Consider the following 17,804-nt stretch of genomic DNA (forward strand, 5'->3'; position numbering starts at 1 on the left):
TCTCGGCTCGCCCCAAGGCACGACTGAAGTACGCCACCACCCGTTCTCCAGCCTCGTCCTGCTGGGAAAGGACCGCCCCGACCCCTACATTGCTAGCATCAGTGTCCACAATGAAAGGTTGCCGGGCGTCGGGGTAGGCCAGGACTGGGGCTCTGGTGAGGGCCTCCTTCAGCTGTTCAAAAGCCGCAGCACAGGCATCCCCCCAGCCAAACAGCTGTCCCTTGTCAGTCAGGCGGTGGAGGGGGCTGGCCATTGTCGCGAACCCTTTGATGAACTGACGGTAGTAGGAGGCTAGGCCCAGGAAGCTCCGCAGTTCTTGGACGTTCGAGGGAGTCGGCCAGTCCCGGACCGCAGCCACTTTTGCGGGGTCAGTGGCGACACCTCGAGCGCTGATCACATGGCCCAAGAACGTGGTCTCTCTCGCCAACAGGCGGCATTTCGCGGGGTTGAGCTGCAGCCCAGCTCGTCGGATGGCACTCAAGACCTCGCTCAGGTGAGACAGTGCACTGTCGAAGTCGCCACCGTGCACCAACAGGTCATCCAGGTACACAACGCAGCGGCTACGAGGGATATCCACGAGCACCCTCTCCATCAGCCTCTCAAACGTCGCTGGCGCATTGCAGAGCCCAAATGGCATGACCCTGAACTGCCACAGCCCCTGTCCAATGGTGAATGCAGTCTTAGGCCTTGCGTCGGGGGCTAGCTCCACCTGCCAGTAACCGCTGCGTAGGTCGAGGGAGCTGAACCAACTGGAGCCGGTAACGTAATCTAGGGCCTCGTCGATCCGCGGCAGCGGGTACGAGTCCTTCTTGGTGACTGCATTGAGACGGCGAAAGTCCACGCAGAACCTCGGGCTGCCATCCTTCTTCCCCACCAGAACCACGGGTGCCGCCCATGGGCTATTGGACGGCTCGATCACCCCAGCCGCAGCCATCTCACGGATCTTCTCTTCCGCTACCTGCCGTTTCGAGAGGGGCAGCCGGTGTGGGCGCAGACGTATGGGCTGAGCAGAGCCGGTGTCGATGGTGTGCTGGACCAGACTCGTCTGCCTGCAGTCTTTGTCACTGGCGGCAAAGCTGTCCACATTCTCGTCCAGGAGGCACCTCAACCGCTGGCGCTGGTCGACGTTGAGGCCTACGCTGCTGCGCTGCCAAAGGTCATCAACAGCCTCGATGGTCTCGGTCGAAGGAGGTTTGTCAGGCTGAGAGGCTGAGGCGAGTGGAGATGACCCGGAGCCACCGGCATTCGAAATCTGCTGAGCGGCAGCTGCCCGACGCCTGTCTCGTCTGGTCCCCGCTCCCTGCTTTTGGCCGCGCTGGAGAGCAAAAGTCTCTGCGCCAAGAGTGATAGCCAGCTTTGCGGTGTCGACGCAGGCCCCCCAGCGGCTCAGCAGATCCAGGCCAATGATGCACTGGTCTTGAATGTCGGCGAGCCAGAAGTCGTGCACCAGCTCTAGATCCTTCACTCGGATCCGCAACGGTTTCTTCCCCCGCAAAACAGTTTTCTCCCCCGTCACTGTCATCAGCTGGGTGTCTGTGGGCAACCAACCCTTCACCAGTGGCCCGGATGTTTCAGGGAGCACGCCAGGTCGTATCAGGGAAATGGTAGACCCCGTGTCCACCAGGGCCTGGCATGGCTGGTCCTCAACACAGCAGCTCAGGTGGAGTCCCTGCAGGTGCCCAACTCGGCCCACCACTGTGCATCGTCCTTGGAGGGGGGCAGGAAGCTGGAGCGGTGGTCCCCTCGCTACACCGCTCCCTCCTCGTTTCCCTGAGGCTGCGTAGTTCCGGTCTTCGGGGCTGGTGCTGGGCAGTCACGCGCCACGTGGCCAGGCTCATCGCACCGGTAGCAGCGGTCGGTTGGTCGACGAGGACGCCTCCGGGGCACCGAGGGTTGCAGCTGGGACATCTCGGCGACCTCCCCCTCCCCATCCCCGTCGCAGTCTGCGGCTCTGATTTGGGGGTAGTTTGGGGGGGGGCACCTGCTGGTTAGGTCGCAAGGTGAGCACCGGCTCGGCCCTTTCAGACTCAAGGAGCGCCTCACGGAGGGTCTGAGGCATGGCCAGGCGGACGTGTTGGCGTAGTCGCTCTGGGAAAAGTCCTCGCAGAAAAGCATGCAGGCTAAGCTCCTCACGGGCCGCTGCTGGAAACTCCGGGTAGCCACGACGAGCATACAGCAACACGTCTGCTGCAAAGGTGCCCAGGCTCTCCCCTGGTCGACGGCTCCGGTTGGTTAGCTGCTCTCTGCTCTGATCAGTGGAGTGCCGCTGCCCGAATCGCCTCTCGAGTGCCGCGGTGAGGGCCTGGAGCTCATGCTGCTCTGCCGGGGCTAGGTCAAGGAGTATCAGCAGTGCATCTCTCTCTAATGCTAGTGCTAGGTGTGTAGCAGTCTCCTCTTCGCTCCAGCCACTATGTCTGGCGGCTAGCCGCACTTGTGAGAGGTAGGGCTCTAACGGGGTTAGGCCGTTGTATTTCGGTACCTTAACTGGCGTGGTAGGCATAACTGCTCGCGGTTGGGGGCTCGGCGTGTGGGTCGACAGAGGTAGCCCATGAAGCATTGCCCTAGCATCTGTCGCGACGGGCCGCCGCCGCGGTGCGCTCGCACCATCGGGACCCGTCGGGGGACTTACATGACCGCTCACATCCTCTCTCTTCCATCGCCAGTTTCCCAAGCGGGGAATGTTCTCCTCGACGGCTTGCTCCAGCCTCTGAATGTCTCTCTCCATTACGGCGAGGGTGAGCTATCCCACTTCTGACACCAATGTGGCGAGCTCAGACAAGGAGGAGACGGAGGTATCGTTTGGTCTTGCTTCCCCTGAGCTAGCCAGGGAGCACAGCCGTTTATTTACATTCGCAGCAAACACTGCCGCTAGCTAACTGCTCAGCGCGGCAACAACAACAACACAGGGCGCCCTCTGACCCCGGAAGGACACACCGTCGCAGCGAGAGGGCGTCACCTGTCACTATGGCAACATAAACAAAACATAACTGTACAAACAGAAGCCCTGACCCACTACAATATGAATGGAAAATGAAGTGTTGGCAAAGCAGCTGGTTAAACGTACTACAATCAGACATTCTCATAGATGCTAATCTGAAAGTGCTACTGAACTTGCACCTGCTCAGCTTCCCTGTTTTATTAGGCCAGACATAGTTAGAGCTGCTGTCCCCTCTCCATCATCATCTGCTTTCCTCACTAGTGTATTAAATGAGTTATTAACAACTTTGCTAATGCTAGCTGGGTTTCCACACAAAGTGCAGATCGTAATTAGTCTCAGAGCAGTGAAAGTGGAGCCAGCGGCAGCTTGCCTCGCATGCTGGTCTCCCATCAGTTTACAATGAAAGATCAGCGTTTTTTCCTAAACCAGAAAACGGCTACTGGCCTCTTAGCTTGCTCACCTCAAGTCATTGTTAAAGGTAGACAAAGAAGCACTGCTTGCCTTGCTTGTCCTTACTGAATGGCACTGAAGCAGAGTGTTTTTGCTGTTCAAATGTTTTGAACACATTGTGATATGTAAGGGGTGGATCGGACAGAGAAACAAAGGGATGCTGCATACTCAGACTGTATCAAGTTGTCAGTCACACAGTAAAGCATACCAAATTATCCTGCTCTTTTACTTTAATCGGACCATCATTTATAAAATGAATGTTGTGTTGTACTGAGGATGACTCCTCAGGAAAGTGTTGCTGAGGTCATGAATCGTGGGAGCCAAGTACCAGTTTCTATTGCCAAATGTCTTTTCGCAACCAGAGAAGATGCCACCTGATGGCTATTAGACAGCTATTAGACACTCTTGTTTTTTCTTCACCTTTTATATCTGGAAGCTATGACCATTTCTTATTTACAGTATATGGTAATTGAGAATATGTTTTAGAGCTGCTAAAGCAGGACAGACTGGAGGCCTGTTAAAAATAAACTTCCTTCATAATAACAGCCTGTATACCCATCCAGACAATGCAATAAGAAGTCTGAGATGATACTTGGTGCTTTTTACTGTATGGTAGATGCCTTTCATTTTAAGTTCTGGGTAAGTGAAGGCGGCATGTCTGATAGTGTTTAGGTTTTTATAAAATTAGCAAAAGGTGCAAAGACAGAAAGATGTAGCATCAATTATATATAATTGTATGATGATCAAAATGTATTGTGGATAATAAGCTGAAGGGTTGCAGTAGTTGAAGATATATTTTTTTTAATATATATATTATGTTATGTATATTTGTTGTACAGAATGTGACTTCTGAAATACTTAAAGGGTTTTGTCATATTGTGTTAAGTCTTTGGAATTTCACACATAATATCACAAATCTTTTACATTTTTTTTAAATTATTTTTTGATTTTACAACTAATAATATAATGAATCTCACACATCAGTGCATATAAAATATGACATCCATAGAAACTTAATCTAATGTGACTATAAGTATTTATATATACTACACAGAAAATATTAGCTATAGCAATGATATAACGTGTGAGGACAAAAGAGCTTGTTGTCTCAAAATGCACTCATGGTTTCTGCCTGATGGTTTAATAATAATCTGGAGATAAAGGATGACAATCCTTGATGGTTTGATTCAGCAATCTCTGGTTTCTCAATTAACAATTATTTTAAAATGTCCTCTCTTCTTTTCTTATTGTGGTTATAATTAAGGGCCACTAAATTATTTTGAGGTCAAGGGAAAAGCTCCTTGTTTGAAAGACTCAATTTTTAATTTAGAGCAACTCAGACTACAAACCTTTTACCAAAACTCAGTGAATTTCTTATCTGAGGCTTATTCTTATTATGCGCCCTTTGCTTTCTTTTAATTCTTATCTTAAAAAACGAAAAGAAATTCCTACAGCTAAACCAAACAAAATAAAGAAAATGTAGTTTGTCTACGAGTGATAGTAAATGTGCTAGTCTACTGATTTTGATGACAGACAGCTGCTCATAATTAAATAGGAAATTTGTATATTCCCGTAACACCCAGAGTCAAAACCAAAACAATCCCAGCATGGCCAGTCGCTTATTGGGCGTTCGGACACGTCACAGTCTAACCCGGAAGTGCAGTGACAGCTCTTGTCAAAAATCCTTCATCTCTTTCGTTCAAGTGCGAAACAAAGGTGAGTTTTAAAGATGTAAAATGAGCTCTTCATATGCCTGTTATTTACGAATTTTATTTATTCCTCTATGGTAAAGTGCGTTTAAAGTTTGGCCGTAATTTAACGCTGGAAGCACTTTTACAGAGCTTCAATATTAGCCGCTAGCTGGCTATTGTTAGCAGGTAGGTAGCGGCTCGGGACTTATTTATACTGTTCCCGTTTCTGATTCACTTTTCCGCGGATTTTTTTGTGCAATTTTATGCCATGACTGTCATGTCTGGGTTGTCACGGCAAGAGTTGTCAGTCTGAACGTTTCCACATGGATATGCAAAATAATGAGACCCATGTTAGAAAAAAACATGTTATGCTTCATCATGCCTCAGTATCCTGCCAAAGAGTGACCACGGCTTCTCCCCTCTGTTGCTTCCCAATGCGCAGTGCAGGACAGCTGCAGGTTTCAGTCTGCCAGAAAGCATCTGAAAAGAGAGAGTCAAGCAGAAAGGCTACTGCAATGCAGGCTGTAGTACCTCTGCAAGGTGGCTCGGAAAAAACTGGTGACTTTTAGATAAAGTAATGAACTCAAAGTTCTATGAATAACTTTTTTTGTGATATCCAAATTCAAGGATGTAACCCACAACTATTTAAATGAAATATGGAATGACAAACATTTGGTACTGGAGCTACAAAAACTAGTAGTTTGTTGGTTTATGAAAAAAATAAATAAAAAAAATCAGAAAACGTCTTTAAGATTTCAGTAGACCTTATAGAAACCCCTGGGGGGGGGGGGGGGGGGGGGATTTGGCTTTTATTAAAATGAGAGAAGACTTTATTTTTTGCTTTGTTAAATTTAATGGTTTTTTTTTTTTTTTTTTTTAGTTTAGCTGATACATATAGACCAAGTTTAATTAAAAAATAATTATCAGATTAATCAGTAATAGCAATAACTGTTGCAGTCATTAGAGTTGGATGACTGAACAAATATCTACTGCTAATTGGCCAAGTCCATTGCCATTGGAGGAAGGCGGGGATTCTTTTTTTTTTTTTGTGAATTTTGTTATTTAATTTACCTAATTTAGTAGCCTGCTTCTTTCATAATTATTAACTTGTGCAGCTCCATTGAAACCAAGTACTAATAGGAACAACCAGATGGATTTGTGCTGATGCTAGTACATGCCAGTGCTACGGTATTGTTTGGGCTGTTGGCCGTGAAAGTAAAACCACAGGATGCGTTCATAAAATATTGTAGCTGCAGAAAGGCAAGAAACAGGTAATTTTAGCCCATTGCTCAGTGGTTGGCATCATAATATTTCGTACATAATTGAAATATGAGTTAATAGATGTTATCGCCATGAAATAAACATGATCAGATGCTTTCATAGCGTTTCATAGGTGCATACCTGCTAAAAACAGGGCATTTAAGTCCGTTGCTTGGTGGTTGCTAGGCAACCTTGTGATATCTGATAAAGGTAAGAGCCTTCAGGGGTCCAAAGCTGTGTCCATACTGGAAGCGTTGTGACGACTAGAGACCATAGAAAGGGAAGGAAATTTTGCAACTTAAGTGACTACAGGCAAAATAACCTGGTTTAAACTTTTCTGAACTTCTAGGCGAGCGACGGACAGCATTATCAAAAAGAGCAGAGAATACCTTTGACTGGCATATGACCTGGTGGTAAATACATTAGTGGGTTACCTAGGCAACTAGAGCCTGGAATGTCTGTCAGGGACGAGCAGTCGGCTTCAAAGTGATGCAAATTGCTTCCAGTGTGGACAGAGCTCAAGATTTACTAGTGTGCCAAGTTTAGCTCCTTGGGCTCTGATAATGTGGGTGTAGTGCATTATATTTATGTATGTTTTATATTAAGATTCTCCTGTAGAATCTGGGAGTAAGAAGTCTGTTGTGAGAGTAGTGTGCATGTGGTAGCGAACCTGGAGAGGTGGAGGTATGCACTGAAGAGAAGAGGAATGAAAGTCAGTAGAAGCACGACAGAATGTGTATGAATGAGAAGGACACAGGTATATCGGTGAAGGTGAAAGAGTTTAAATGGGTGCCTGAGGTGATTTGTGACAGAAGGACGTCAGAAAAAGTGAAAGAAAAGGTGGCAGAGTTGATGAAACTCAGATTTTCACTGGGAGTACCCAGGATGGACAGGACTCGAAATAATTACTTCAGAGGGACAGCTCAGGTTGAGCTCTTTGGAGACAAAGTCAGAGAGGCAATGCAAAGATGGTTTGAACATGTGCAGAAGAGAGATGGGGGATATATTTGGAAAAAGGATGTTCAAGATTAGGGATGGGTATCGTTTAGGTTTTATCCGATACCGGTGCCAAACCGGTACTTTTGAAACGGTGCCGGTGCTTAAACGGTACTCAAACCGGTGCTTAAAGAATGGAGAACACCAACTTTGTCCAAAAACCTCTCATGTTCAGCTGTTTTTTTTTTTTTGTAAAAAGATAACAATGTTAGCCTTTTCTGCAGCTATGGGGCATATATGGTATCACACTTGGCTGGAAGCAGTGCTTAAACAAAGGAAAAAACACAAACTTTATCCAAAAACCTCTCATGTTTAACTGTTTTCCACTTTTTCTTTGGTCATTTTAGCCTTTTTGGCCAGGGTGAAGGGAGTATCTGCCATCAAACAAGAAGACAGCCGCATGTAGCTATGATGATGTTTGCTAGTTCACCTTACATGCATTAATGTAATAACGTGGTTAGCGTACTCAACGTAAATTACACACGAACAACATTACGCTACTCACGCAGAGAAGAACGGCTGCTGCTGCCATCATCATCCGTCATCATTTCTGCTACACTGGCAGGGCTAGGGGCCAGGACTCTATTCTTCGGGTTTTTGGGGGATGTTGCTCCGGGTCCGATAACTGGCAACCCACCCGCAGTAGATGTGCACGGAGTGAGGTCTCGCAGCAAGCTATCAAATACGGTGCATTTCTCGGCTTTTAAAAAAAACGCTATGCGTCGCCGGGTGTTTCATCGGATTTGAGGTGTTACCTCCTTTGACAGTATCACAGTATCAGCTTAAAGCACTTGTTGCAGGCTGCTGAGTTTGCATATTTTGCTGTGAAGTACAGCCATACATTTGACCGGTCCTCCTTGGGCATTTTTAATCTGTAGCTCTGCTCTAAAAGAACGTACGTACCTGGACCCGCCTACTATCCTCGGAAACGTAAAATGATTGGCTAGAATCTAAAGTGTATCACAGCTCAGGAAAAAAAAGCACCGAAATGTGCGCTGCTTTTCGGTCTGGTTACTAGCGTTTATGTCAGAACCGGTGCCATCATGGCACCGGATACCGGTACCCATCCCTATTCAAGATGGAGTTGCCAGGAAGACCACAGAGATAATTTATGGATGAAGTGAAGGAGGACATGCAGAGGGTTGGTGACAGAGTAGAATACTAGGGATTGGGTGAGATGGATGCAGATGATCTACTGTGACAACTCATAAAGGGAGCAGCCAAAAGAAGAAGTAAAATTCTTGTTGCACCATGTTCCAAATGGAACAAAACAAGACAGTTACTGTGCTAAGTGACACTGGACTTGATTGGTGCTTAATTGTCAATTCACCTTTGAGATCTAGACCAAAATGTGTGGTTGTGGATCCTGATCATTTAATGGCATAAAATTGACCCCCAGTTGTTTCTATTAAGAGGCTTCTCCTTGCTGGATTCATGTTTTAAAACCCAAAACTCACTATTGTGGCTATGAGGACACCAAAAGCTGTTTTTTACACATCATGCTGGAATAAATGACCAGATCTAACAGTGCATCCTTAAAATAATTAGGTGGTCATCTGAAAGGGCAGGTAAACATGTCTCATTTCATATTTTCTATTAGTGATGTGACAAAAGTTGGTGGAACACTTTTTTGCAAAGCTGAATTTCCTAGTAAAAGATCTGCTAAGTGCTTGCTAAAAATTCAGCTGGTTTGTCCCACAGAGTTTTCTGCTCAGCTGTGCTGCGATTGTATGCATGAGCAAAGGGCATGTGGGAGTTCAGAAATGCTCTGAATGGGAGTTTGGATTGATTCAGAAGAGTCTATAGTGAACAAATTTGAATCCCAAAAGATAACTCTTTGACTGGCTTAGCATTTTTCTTATTTTATCTTCTTAAACCGTGACACATCCACACATTCTTCACATATCTGTTGGTAAAGACAGATTCTTGATGTACAAGTTCGTGACTTGTTTTGGTGTGCAGGGAAATTGAATTTTTTATTAAACTGCAGCTCATTGCACAAAATAAAATACTGACTTCATTCCTCAAGCTTACAATACGGTCGAACTATGCAGATTCAGGATCTGAATTTCAACATCCAGTCAGTTTTGTGTAACAGCTGTTGGCACTTAAGTCACAGTTGTCTAGCTGTGACTGTAAAAGATGTGATGTCACATCATTGTTTTTATTGTGTTGGTATGGAAGTGTTTTGTTCACTCTCTGGACATTGTTGTGTCTGTCAGAAAAGGAAGTAGATACAAACTGGTAAACTTTCGGTTCATATTCTGAATGCAGGTGAACTAATCTACTGTTTAAGAACAGGACAAATGAAACTAACAGTGTAGTTTTGGTAAATATTTCAATATGACATATATGGAAAGCAGTAGATGTATAAATGAAATCAACCAGGTGTCCAGTCCAATTTCTTTGCTAGTTTAATATTTAATATTTCATATTTTTCTTACATTTTATTGTTGTAACTTTTTAAACCAATTTCAATTAAAATAAAACCATTTTGATTAAAATAAATAAAGTAAAACATTTTTTATTTCATGTGCCCCATTTTAAAAAAGAAAAAAAAAAAGAGAAAAAAAAAAGTTTTGCTTTCACTGTGGTGCAGCTGCCTCAGTCTGTCTTTAGCCACCGCTCTGTGGTCTTGAGCAATGTCCTTTCCAATTTGATTGGTTACGTTAACAAGTAATAGCCTGTTAATGCTGAAGGCCACTTTGCCACAGACAGGCACAGAGGAGCAGCTTTTCAGAGTTTTGAAGGTATAACAGATATTTCCCAAGTTGCAATAAACACAATAATCTTATGATTTATTTCTGTGAAGACAAGCACTCTGTTTTCCAGTTACATTGTCTGATTAAAGCACTTTATTACAGTAATCATACAGTTCACTCAAATGTGATGCTAGAGCTTTACTGTATGAATCAGTAGCATAAATATACTTTTATTTTAATTACAAATAATTAGTAATGTTTTTGAGTCTAAACAAAAAAAACCCAAAACAAAAGAAAACCAAACAGGTTCCTTAGTCACATGGTTTTGGGTTATAAAAATTGTGTTAATTATACCTTTTCTTATAGTTAATATATGCATGCAATGAAGCTAGCATTTGGTTGAGATCATTATGTTATTACTATTGTAAATGTTCTTTTTATATTTTTTCCACTAGTATGCATGATATAATATGATATAATGACTGTTAATTTAAACGTATAGGTAATTGTGACTTTGGACTTTGTTGTGCCAGCGTCAGTCTTTCTTCACTTTTAGGCCAGCAGTTTTTTTTTTTTTTTTTTTTTTTTTTTTAATTATTATTATTTTTTTATTTGTACGAGGAAATTTATTATTTTTCCACAGTTCTTTAAAAGCCATTAAAAAAACAAAACTAAAACCTGTAGTGGTTGAATTTATAAACACAAAATTATGTTTTTGTGTTTCTTGTTTGTGTGAGTTGTGTGGGTTTTTTTTTTTTTTTTGTATCTGAGTGAACTGCCCAAATAAATTCTATGTAAGAGGAACACGGATCAGGCTGTTAACAAGATCAGTTTGGAGGGGACAGGCCAGATGCTGTGTTTCATATTGCTGAGCTGTATGCATCAAAAGTGGTTATTAGACAGGTGGCCTTTCCATAGACTTCCACCTGGCAGCTGGCAGATAGGCACACTTTTTCCTTTTGTATCTAGCTGTGTGTGTGTGTGTGTGTGTGTGTGTGTGGAGTGAGACCACTTGTCTTGATTTAAAAGTGCCTTTCTGGCTTCTCGTATTCCTCAAATTTAAACTCTTACAGTGATGTGTGTCGCGCTCTCCCTCTAGTTGACTGTGTCCATTCAGCTCGCTGCTGTATATTAAACTATTCAACCACTCTGTTAGATGTTCTTTACACACAAGCGCCCAGCTGCAAAGAGCCCCCCGCCCCTTCATATACTACAAGATGCAGCCATTTGGTTTATTTACGGGTGGTGCTTCTGTAACTGCTGGGAATAGGCCAAGAGCCAATCGAAGCACACGGTGGAGGCCAGGCTAATAGAATCTGACAGGAATGGAGTCATAGAGGCCGCTCAGGCATCGTAAAGCTGTCGCTGTTTAAGCCCCTAAATTTGTCGCTATTACCTGCTTGCCTCTCTCTTTACATGGGCAAAGAGTGCACCCGTGTTCCTGAGTTTGAGACGATGTTGTTACTCATCTTTGCTCATTTCAACACCAAATGAGTACGTTGGTGTGTGCGCACATGCTTGTGTATTTTCAGGGTCAAATGCAGAGCGCATTGAAAAATGGATCAATGATATACTATCCACTATATAATGTCAAGCAAAAAGTGAATTACTGCAGAGTGTGGTGGATCTTAACAAACAAATGTTTCAGCACTGCACCATTTCTCCATCAGGCTCAGACTGTATCCTATGTTTTCAGATTTGTATTTTTATTTGCTCTTCTGAGAATTCCTTTCTTGGTGTGTGCAGAAGTGGGAGATGTCAAGATGTGTGAATTTGTTTGGAGTGTAACAGTGTAAAATGCTACATCGGTCAGTACATCAATACTAGTCCGTAAGGAAATTGGGTGTTACTGAAAATGTTTAATATGTCAGAATTGAAGATTTTATCCCACTAATGAGCCTGATTAAAAGAACATGCACAAATTCCTCTAAAACCAGGCCCATACTGTCCAGTCTTCTGAGCTGTGTCGCTGGATTGATTTCAAAAAGCATTGGCTGATCACATCACAGCATACAGCTTTGATACTTCTTGTTCTGGCTTTTTGAAAAGCTGAAGTGATTTATTTTAAAGGAAAAACTAAGGTAATGAAATCCATATATGAACATCATATTCAAATTACTCATTCGGTTGACTCATTCGATGCTGTTAGCTTAATGTTTATTTAAATGTTTTGAAAACATGAAGTTGTTGATATAAACACAGGCAGTGGTGTAATGTATGAGTTTCAAATGGCACACCATTTGATTAAAAAAAAATTTTCCTTTTGGTTGTAGTTTAGATTTTCTATCCTGCAATGCTACTCCTAAGGAAAATTTGCATATGCACAGCACTACTAAGACATAATTGATATAGGCATTCAAAAATGTCTCTGATTGGACCTTTTTTAGATGCAACATGCGAAGAAGCTCATTTCTCATATTGCTGATCGCTTGTGAGGGAAGGCAACAAGTATTGAATTAGTTTGCATGAGAGAAGGGAAATTGAAATATGGATTGGGGTCGCAAATGCCTGCCAGTGCTTTGGCTGTTTCGGATATGGAGGATGAAATGTATTTCTTTGTGTATGTGCGTGTCAGTGTGTGACTGATGCAGACAGAGCCGGCATAGAATGGTTTTCCACCTCTCTCGCATGAAGCTATTTTCCAATAACAAGTAGAGAGCAGAAGTGACACAGATGAAGTGAATGTTTTAAGAGGAAAAGTAATCTTAAAGACAAGCCAAGCCATTCCTCACTCTAATCCCTTTGCTTCTCCTGCATTACTGCTTCTGTCTTGAAGCCAGATCCCAGCCAGGTCTCTCACCATCTGCCATTTAGATGTATTTAAATCATGCATGCATGCTGACTTTGGACCTGTGATTTGAACTGGCCAGGTCCCCGGTCTCTGCCAGACTGCTCAGCAAAACACATGACCCAGGAAAGCTGTATGAATATAAATGAATGACAACACAGTTGGTTAAAAGCGCCATTGCCCAAAAGTCAGATTCAGTTTTGCTGATACACTGGCATTAGATTGTGGAAAACAGCGACCCATCCAAATACTCTGAACATCAGATCCAACTTTTTTAAAGCTCCAACAGTGTTTGGCATTTAAAATTCATATCACTTGTAGGTGAAATGTTAAAAGAAATTAAGAGAAGACTGGTTCAAATAAAACAGTTCAGGGATGTTTTAAAAAATGTATCTAAGTTATCATGTTGGTGTTCCAGGATAAGAGTGAACCACCTCTGTAGCACTAAATAAACCCAGGGTTAAATCTCAAGTTACCTCACTAAGCCCATAGTACACAGTACAGACCTCAGCAGTGAATAAATAGATGTCGTGATGCATCTCAAGTCACGATATAGTCATTATAATAGGCAGTGCATTGTTACGGTGTGCCATTGGAAGTTACTTTATGAGGCCCACCTTTTAATATCTCAAAAGTGTACAAGGTAAGGGCAGTGGTATTCACTTTTGTCAAGAAATAGCTTTTCTGTTTCACCTTACAGATTGATCGATTCGTGATGTCAATGGATAAAACATTTCTTTTAGGAGAAATGTGAAAGATGTAAAAATGTGACGGTAACGACCTCTTCGTCGCGAGAAGCCTAATAATAAACAGTTTTCCTTTAACAGAAGTTGGGGGGGGGGGGGGGAGTTCCACATCAAAGGTGGGGAATGGAAAAGAGAGAGGACAGAAATGGGCAGAGAAAGAGTAAGAATCGTGACTGTGAAATCGATAGTTCATACTGTTCTGAAATTGAGGGGTTGTGTTTTTTTTCTTTCTCCTCAGAAACTGTGTATATATGGTGAAATATGAAATAGCCTTAGTGGAGGCCCCTCATGTAAGCAGCAGTATTGATTTCCACAGACCTGGTCCAATTTTGGTACCACAAGTTTTTTTTTTTTTTTTTTTTTTTTCTCCCTCCCTCCCGCTGCCCTTTTTAAAGGACTAGAACGACTCTGGTGGGGCAACGTTATAGAAAAGCACCTGACTCTGCCTCATCTCCTCATACCCGAATGGCCAAGCTGTTTTTGCCACCAAAGCCACGACGAGAAAAGAGTCAAGGAAATTTCTACAGTTTCCAGAGTCTCTCTGAGGACACAGCTGCAGGATGGAAGATTTCCCCTGTTGGCAGTTCCTGTTAAGAGATTCACTAGCATTACAACATGAAGAGAAAATAATCCTTTCTCTTTGTGTGTCTGTGCACGCGAGTGTGCGTGCGCGCTTGTGTGTCTTTCTATTGGCAAGTGGCTCTGAGAGAAAGCGTGTGGCCGAGTGGACTGACAGACTTTGTGTACGATATAGACTGGCTTCTTACGTCTGTAAGTGTGTTTTGTTACTGAACAGAGGGAGGGGGAGTCACATGAGTGTCTGTTCAGCTGCAGCTTGCGTTGAGGTGTATTCACACATATCCCCCACAGTTTAGCAGTTACTGTGAGCAGCCAGACATTAGTGGTGAAATTGCAGCTGTTTTAAAGCCTTTATTGCAGTAGGATTTACAGGGTAAAATGGTCTGTAATTCTTAGCCTGTGCTCCCGCTGCGATGTCCCTGCTGCTGACGCTGCTTTCATACTGCCCTATCTGGCTTCATAAGGAAAAGCGACTGGAGGGTATCAGCTCCCGGAACAATATAGGACATTTTTCCTCCCCTCTTCTCCTGAGATTCAAAAAAGTTTGAAGGCAAAGAAACAAAGCCTTTGCCTCTTACTCTTTTTCTTCCCCTTTCCTTCCTTTGCAGTCACCATGTGTCCCATCTCTTCTTCCCCTTTCCTCTCCGCCTTTAACTTTCATTCTCTCCAAGTAACGGGAGTCTCTTGCAATATGCTGTGTTTCCCCACTTGAGTGTTAATGAGGCAGATGAATATTCAGGAGGCTGACATCGCTGTATGGCGATTGTGCAGCGGATGATTGTGTGCATGGGGACTGTTGTGGCCACATTTCTGAGGGATCTGTTGTGCAGTGGGTAGACATCAGGGGACTCTGGGCTCCTTTGCTAATGATGCAGATGCTTGAGTTTTGTTTTGGTCTGTAGTTGTGGATGACCTATTCCCAAGGCCGTTCCTCTCTCCCTCGTGGCTGCTGGAGCTTAAGTTTAGCCTCCAGCTGCTGGTGGAGGATAGCCAGGGAGTGAAAGACTGAGAAAAAGAGCTGCCTTTTTACTGCCTACACTCCTCCTACTCTTCCTCCCTGTGGTCTTGACTTGTGACAAAGGGATGCCATGAGTCGCCTCTTCAGGGACCATCTCTGTCTTCTTATTTTACCTCTCACTATTTGTTGCTACCTTTCTTATCTTTTGTGTTTTTTGCATTTTCTTTCTGTGGTGACTAAAACTGATTTCACCACATGTTGAAGGACATATTAGAAACCATGTGGCCCATTTTAACAGCAAAAGGCTGCGTAGTGCATGCTTGTCATGTCTCTTGGATTGCTGTTTCCTCCTGTGCACTGCCCACCCCCTTTTTCCCCTCTTTTGAGCTTTGTTCTGCTCTTCAGTTTCTCCCCGAACAGTTCCTATAGTAATCTCTCACGTTTTCTTCCCCTCTTTTCCTTTTTTTGCATGACAGATTCTCATTTACATTTTCTCACCAGCTCATCATCCAGTCTGCCTCTTCTCTGCCCGCTGCCATCAGCCTGGGGCTTTCTCTGGTCCCTTTTCCATCTCTTATTTGCCGTTGCTACCTTTTCCCCTCTCAGCCTCAATCTTTCCTCCTTTATTTCCCTGCAAGATATCTGACCCTCGCATATTTTAAACCTTTGATCTCCAAACAGTCATTTTCGACATGAAGTGATGTGTGTTTATGTCTGCAGCCCAAGGTGGAAATTTGTGTTTGTCTGTCTGGGACATGCTTTGTATTAAGCACCCTTTAATTTAAGAAGGTGAGTCTGCCATTGCTAGGTTGGAGGACCGATAGTCCGACTGTCTCCTTTGTGGTGACACGTCTGCTAGTGACATAATGGAGGTCTTCCTTTTCCTTTGTGCTCCTGTGTTGTTCATGAAATCAGTTGCATTGCCACTTTATGTTGTCAGTTCCAGTCTAGCAGGCGTTCATACTTATTCTCATGCACACATATCCTTCTTGCAGTTGGGGAAAGGGTGGATGCTGGCCAATTTATCAGTGTTCTGACTGTAAGGCTACAGGGAGCCCTCCGTCTTCATCAGTTCACTCAGCAAATAGGCACACCCCAGTCACTGCTACAAGACTTAGCTCATGTGTCTCCATTATACTTTAACAACAAATCTGTGAGGCTGACTAGAAATAGTGTTCTGTGGTTAGCCATCTTAAAAAACAGTGCTCAGATCACAGGTGAAAAGGGTTAAAATGGGTTTATTGCCGCAGATTTATTAGTGTTTCCCACAGGCTGGCAGTTTACAATAAAAGGCAGTTGGAAGATTATTATAGTATAATAGTAGTCACTTTATTATAAGCTAATGAGAATAACATTAGCTGAATTATAACTGCAATGTCAGCTGACTGCAGCTCAATTGCCATTACCGCGAGTATGGAACAAATGTTTCACACTGCTTGTAATAACTGCATTCGGTTTAGTGCGCAGTTTGTTTGTTTTTTTTCTATATATCTCTTTGAAACACTGTGCTTTTATTCTGTCGTGTCATGTGATATCTCAGGGCTGTTGTCCTGCAATAGTGAAGGACGTTTGTCTTATTTGTCTGTCTGTCCTCCTCCTCCTCCTCTTCCTCCGCCGCCCTTAGCCTCTGTGCCCCCTCGATTTTCTCGACCCACTGCTGATCAAAGCTGCTTTGAGGGTGCTGAGCGTGTCCAAGGCCGGTAGTGATTTGATGATATGTGTTCGTCTAGAGAATCTTGTCTTCATGTGACTAGATGGTGTGTGACAGGTGGCGTCAGTCCCATCAGCTCATATTAAGCCAGAGCGCGTGCTGCCACCGCCGTTGCTGTTTTTATCCTTTAATGTTAAACCTTCCTCACCAGCAGAATCAATTATCAGTGATTATGTTAGTGTCAAAGTCTTTAGCGCCTGGCTGAGCCCCATTGCTGCCTCCTCCCACTCGTTGCTGTGTGGCCCACAGAAGCCACACTATGCTGATCCCCAGTCAGAGCACTGCTGCTGCAGAGGGACAGCTTTACAGACAGCTCTAAGTTTAACCTTCCTCCTCAACAGTGGTGTGACAATGCAGGGAGAGTTTATTATGCCTGACAAAACTCCCCCCACGTAGGTTTTTCCTCAATGAGAAAGCTGCATAGCGATTAGCCCTATCATGCTCAATTGTGGATGTAGCTGTCAGAGCTGGCCTGGTGGTCTTGCGTCCTTGGTTGCAGACTGCTTGAGAAGGCCATGTTTTATAAATGTAAGAGTTCACTGAGCGTTTGCTGCACTGCATTACAAAAATACCCAATTTTCTATGCAAAAACTCTACTTTGCCATGTAACCAATCTTTTTCTCACATAAGGTTTCCTCAGAAGGACGTCCTCAGCCTTGGATTTACCTGTGATGCACAGTGTGTGTGCAGATTATTGCCACTGCACCACACAGGGCAGTGAGGCAGCTTGTTAAAAAACCCCTCTCTGCTGCAAGATCACAGCTCTGGCTTTTCCACCATTGTGTCAGTTCTTTGTCAAACAAACATTCGCACATTGCTTTCAGAAGTCTCTAAATATCATCAGGCGGGATAATTGGCTTACAGGACTTTGTGAAACACACAGAAATATTCGCATATGCACTAACAACAATTTCTCTGTAGTGTTTAAGTAATTAAGCAGCGCTTGCTCCATCATGTTCCCCCACCTCCTTTCTATACATGCACC

General features: G+C 43.8%; 1 protein-coding gene across 1 annotated transcript in view; it reads left to right on the forward strand.

Moving 5' to 3' along the window:
* The first annotated feature begins 5,001 nt into the window (after positions 1-5,001).
* The window catches only part of spop (speckle type BTB/POZ protein), a 99,406-nt gene continuing 86,603 nt past the window's right edge, over positions 5,002-17,804 (forward strand). The window contains exon 1 of the mRNA XM_084925281.1: positions 5,002-5,104. The gene's annotated coding sequence lies outside the window, so the exon portion shown is untranslated. The remainder of the gene's footprint in view (positions 5,105-17,804) is intronic.

This window comes from Perissodus microlepis, chromosome 4, assembly GCF_051167445.1.
Source record: "Perissodus microlepis isolate ML-2025 ecotype Zambia chromosome 4, ASM5116744v1, whole genome shotgun sequence".
Lineage (NCBI taxonomy): Eukaryota > Metazoa > Chordata > Actinopteri > Cichliformes > Cichlidae > Perissodus > Perissodus microlepis.